Source organism: Hyalella azteca, unplaced genomic scaffold (genome assembly GCF_000764305.2).
Source record: "Hyalella azteca isolate HAZT.00-mixed unplaced genomic scaffold, Hazt_2.0.2 contig4161, whole genome shotgun sequence".
Classification (NCBI taxonomy): domain Eukaryota; kingdom Metazoa; phylum Arthropoda; class Malacostraca; order Amphipoda; family Hyalellidae; genus Hyalella; species Hyalella azteca.
In genome coordinates, this window is record NW_025934386.1 from 36,286 (window position 1) to 41,978 (window position 5,693).

At 39.7% G+C, this 5,693-nt stretch overlaps 1 long non-coding RNA gene across 1 annotated transcript; it reads left to right on the forward strand.

The window, feature by feature from the left end:
- The first annotated feature begins 1,856 nt into the window (after positions 1 to 1,856).
- LOC125177685 lies at positions 1,857 to 3,413 on the forward strand. Its single transcript, XR_007156621.1, has 3 exons — positions 1,857 to 1,929; positions 2,364 to 2,443; positions 3,339 to 3,413. It is a non-coding gene; the product is annotated as an uncharacterized LOC125177685 (long non-coding RNA).
- The last annotated feature ends 2,280 nt before the right edge of the window (positions 3,414 to 5,693 follow it).

Consider the following 5,693-nt stretch of genomic DNA (forward strand, 5'->3'; position numbering starts at 1 on the left):
ATATATTATATTATATTATATTATATTATATTATATTATATTATATTATATTATATTATATTATATTATATCATATCATATTATCATATATTCTGCTATAATTATATATCGTCATATTATTAATTAATTACAAAACTAATTATCGGTAACTGCGAGCTGAAACATCTGCCTCTAATGAAAGGATTTGAAAAAGTAAATTAAATGCTCGGAGTAAATCCCGCGGACTTTTCCTCTGCCATAATCACGATTTTCTTTCAATTAACTGCTGCTGAGTAAAATATTCATTGTGATTTTCCGTATGTATTCATAAATAAAAATGTACATAAATAAATCTGTATACATTCAGTCAATCAGATTAGTTACTGAGATATGTAACTAAGTATTGTAACTGAGCACTGAACTTAAACTTATAGCTGAAAAGTGGATGTACGTATATACCGTATATATGGTTAACTGCAAGTTGGTAAACGAGTGGTGTTACTGAGAATTGAAACTGTGGGCTTTGACTTGAATATGTAAATTAAAACGAAAAATAACAACTTTAACTTAGAACTGTAAGTTTGAGAGGGAAACCTTATAGCTGAGAACTTCATCGTAGAAGTATTTATAAGAACTCTTATTCGGAACTGCAAGTTAGTATAACGAGTTATAACTACAAGTTTGAACTGCAAGTTATAAACACAAGTCAGAACTGCAAGTTATAACTGCAAGTTATGAACACAAGTTAGAACTGCAAGTTAGAACTGCAAGTTATAAACACAAGTTATAACTACAAGTTTGAACTGCAAATTATAAACACAAGTCAGAAGTGCGAGTTATGAACACAAGTTAGAACTGCAAGTTAGAGCAACTTAGAACTGCAAGTTAGAACTGCAAGTTATAAACACAAGTTATAACTGCAAGTTAGAACTGCAAGTTGAAAATGCAAGTCGGAATTATGAATTGATATTACCTGTGAAACTGACGGGTTGAACCATTGCTGTTTGAGAGGTTGTGTGGGTAGTGTGCAGGTTAAACCTGGAGGTTAACTAGGCAGGTAAAACCGGCAGATTAACTTGACAGGTTAAGCTGGTTGGTCACTTAGACACATTAGCTAAGCAGGTTAATCCGGGTAGGTTATCCTGAGTAACAGGTTAACCCTGTATAATGTCCTGAAGTGAATTCGATAAATATCCACAAATGTGTAAATCTCCACACTCTTTATTTCCTGGATTGTAGTATAACATTATTTCTTTTTATTATACAGCTATTCCGCTAATAATGATAATTACGCAGATACTTAGAATGATGTATCTGCACTTCTAATTACTTCCCACCATTACCTCACTTGTATACTTCTGCATTGTGTAATAACAACTAATATACTTTGAATGGCATTAATAACCTCACTGTCAAATCACCCGAATCACCTTGATCACCTTAACCGCTCGATTCGCCTCATATTACTCGAATAACCTTAAATAATCTGAATCATTTCAATTCACGCGAATCACCCCAAATTGCCTCAAATCACCTGAATTACCTAAATGGTCTAAATCACCAGAATCGCTTTAAATTGCCTGAATCATCTAAATTACTTCAAATCACCCAAGACTATCTATGACTTGAATAACCTGAATCACCTGAATCACCTGACTCACCTGAATCACCTGACTCACCTGACTCACCTGACTCACCTGACTCACCTGACTCACCTGACTCACCTGACTCGCCTGACTCACCTGAATCATCTGACTCACCTGACTCGCCTGACTCACCTGAATCATCTGACTCACCTGACTCACCCGCAGCTGACGCAGCTCATCTCCAACACGCCCTACAACGTCAGCGTCGTCGCCGTCGTCGGGGACGCCAGCAGCGCTGCGGCCAACGTCACCCTCGTCATCCCCGCGACCCTGCAGACTGCAGACCCTAACTGGACCCTGTATGGTGAGTCTGCAGACCCTAACTGGACCCTCTATGGTGAGTCTACAGACCATAACGGACCCTCTATGGTGAGTCTACAGACCCTAACTGGACCCTTTATGGTGAGTCAGCAGTCCTCTGTAAGGTGAGTCTGCAGGGTCCTGTATGGTGAGTCTGCAGGGCCCTGTATGGTGAGTCTGCAGGGTCCTGTATGGTGAGTCTGCAGGGCCCTGTATGGTGAGTCTGCAGGGCCCTGTATGGTGAGTCTGCAGGGCCCTGTATGGTGAGTCTGCAGGGCTCTGTATGGTGAGTCTGCAGGGCTCTGTATGGTGAGTCTGCAGGGCTCTGCTCCGTGATTATTCTGTAGGGACAGACTACAGAGCCTTATGAGTTTAGTCTGTAAATCTATTGCTTGTTAACGTCACAAGTTAAACCCGTTAATTCCTCCCCCCCCGCAGTGCTGCTGTCGCTGGTGGTGGCGGAGGGGGCGGCGCTCCTGTGCTTCCTTTGCGTCCTGCTGCGCCGGGGGCTGCTGACGGTGGGTCATCGGGGGGGCATGAGGGGTCATGGAGGTCATGATGGATGTCATGGAGGTCATGATGGCATAATTTGGGGATAGCGATATCATATTAGTAATGCTGGGGTTATTTGGGGGTCAAATTGCGTTGGTGTTTAAGGGGTTTAGCTGGGTTTATTTTAATAGGTTATACTAAGGTTATGATGGAGCTATTTTGGGGTCATGTTTGGGTTGTTTTAAGTTAATGGTGGGGTTATTTCTGGGCCATGCTGGATATATTTATGCTGGATATATTTGGGGTCATGATTAGGTTTTATCATGACCAGTTCGCATTTCCTGTTGTTTACATCAAATTACAAGGCGGGCTTAAGGTGAAGTCACTTTTATTTCCTCTAAATTAAAAAAATTAATAAAAAATAGAAAACTTTTTCCTCTCAATTTTCAAAAATAAAAATAATAAAAACTCCCACACCGCTTCATTTCTTTATTCACTTTTAAACACCCCCCCTCCCCCCGCGAAGGCCGAGTGTCTGTCTCTTNAAACGTTTTCAATATCGATATGGTGAATTTTCTTGGCGTTTTCTTTGCTTTTAAATTCCTTGTTTTAAAAGGTTATACTGAAACTATGATGGGGTTATTTTGGGGTCATGTTTGGGTTGTTTTAAATTAATGGTGGAGTTATTTCTGGGCCATGCTGGATATATGTAGAGGTCATGGAGGGGTTATTTTGGGGTCATGCTGGAGTCTTATCATAACCAGTTCGCAGTTCCTGCTGTTTTCATCAAATCGCAAGGCAGGCTTAAAATTAAGTCACTGTTATTTCCTCTAAATTAAAAAAATTAATAAAAAATGGAAAAATCGCCACCGCTTGATTTTTTTATTCACTTGCCCTCCCTTCCTCCCTCCCCCCGCGAAGGCCGAGTGTTTATTCTCATACGTCAGGGGGGGCAAGCGCCCCCCGGAGGAGCCCTTCGTGATACTCCCCCAAAATGGCCGCCCCTGTTCCCCCTGCAGGGGGAGCACCGCCCCCCAGTGGCAGCGCCCCCTGGACTCCAAGGTGGTGTCATTATTTATTTTTTCATTATTTACCTAATTTTACGCTCAGAAAATTTATTAGGTCATATTGTCCAAATAGTGACACAGACCACACACACTAACTTTCGCCCTATATTACTGTTATTACTAGTCTATTACTATTAGTACTAGTCTATTACTATTAGTACTAGTCTATTACTATTATTACTAGTCGGCAAAGAATGTTAATTTCCTGGTATTTATCACTGCACATGGCAACTGAGCGCACGAGCACTGATGCACTTTATGCTTGCCAAACTGAGTCAGGATGACCCACACAATAGCAATAAATGTATCCCTATTTTATGAGTGTATAATTACCTGCAACTTAGCCTTAATTATTTTAAAAAATGTAATAAAATTTTATTTATATTTCTGAACTTTTGTAATAATAATTGATAAGATATAATATAAAATATTTTATTTTTTAAATTTTATAAACCTGCAAAAATTACTAAAAATGAAAATTTTATTAATAGTGAAATAGTCCCGTAAAATCAGGATACAATATAGGGTGAAAGATGAGGGTAATGAGGGTAAAGGAGGCAGGGTTAACCCTCACATGTCAGTTGCAGGGTCCGCAGCTGTCGCCGGTCTGGGGCCGCCGTCACCTGAGGGAGACTACGCAGGGTCCTAAGGTGGGACCCTTAACCCTTAATTCTTACAACCTATTGACCCTTAACCCTTAATGCTTACAACCTATTGACCCTTAAATATTGTCCAAATAGTGACACACTTTTTCACCCGCTGCACGAGCACAGTATCACTGATGCACTTTATGCTTGCCAAACTGAGTCAGGATGACCCACACGAGGGCAAGAAATGTATCGCAATTTTTATGAGTGAATAATTATTTCTAACTTAGCCTTAATTATTTTGAAAATATAATAAAATTATATATCTTTTTCTAGACGTTTATAATAATATTTAATAAGATATACTAAAAATACGTTTTATATTCTAAAAGTTTATAAGCCTGTAGAATTACTATCAACGAAAATTTTATTAATAGTGAAAAAGTCCAATAAAAAAATCAGGATACAATTCGGGAGGGTTCGCCTTCAATCAGGAGGGTAAACGAGGGTAACTGAGGCAGGGTTAACCCTCACATGTCAGTTGCAGGGTCCGCAGCTGTCGCCGGTCTGGGGCCGCCGTCACCTGAGGGAGACAACGCAGGGTCCTAAGGTGGGACCCTTAACCCTTAATTCTTTCAACCCATTTATCCTGGACCCAAAATGCTTTCAACCCGTTAACCCTTAACCCTTAATGCTTAAAACCCATTGTCCTTCAACCCTAAATGCTCTCACCCCATCGACCCTCAACCCTAAATGCTTACAAGCCATTGTCCTTCAACCCTTAATGGATGCAACTCACTGACCCTCAACCCTAAATTCTTTCAACCGATTGACCCTCAACCCTTAATGGATTCAACTCATTGAGCCTCAACCCTAAATTCTTTCAACCGATTGACCCTCAACCCTTAATGGATTCAACCCATTGACCCTCAACCCTAAATTCTTTCAACCCATTTATCCTGAACCCTAAGTGCTATCAATCTATTAACCATGAAACCGAATAACATCAAAATATTAAAAACGAAGCTCTTTAACCTCCTGCCAGTCAACGCTAAACCATCTCTTCTCATCTCCCTGACATCAAACCTATTACCATTTACTTGATGTAAAGTTTATCTTTAACCCTTTCCTCCTAACCCTTCACTCTGACCTCCTAATCTTTGACCCTGACTTACTAACCTTTAAACTAGCTAAGCCCCAGCTTGTCATCACTATCCTTTATCCCTTTATCCTGAACACAACTGTCAGCCCTGAACCCATTAACTCGTTAGGATTATCCTGTACCTTTACCAACACATAGACTAACCTTAGGATTAACAATATTAACCTTTAACCTTAGTAACCATTATAAATTTGGGTTTTGGTTCATACATTTGAAAATTTATAGAAAAAACGTGTTTCCGTCATCGTGTGGATGGCGTGGAGACTGTGACTGAGGAACTTCTTTTTTATGCACTAATTAACGCATATCTTAACGCATTTTACGTAATTTTAACGCAAGTTTTAGCGTAATTTTTAAATAATTCCTCACAAATTTTTAACGCATACTAATGCAAATTGAACTTCACGTTTGGACGCATTTTTGCCTCCTTTTTACTACACTGTTAACCCAGATTTTACGC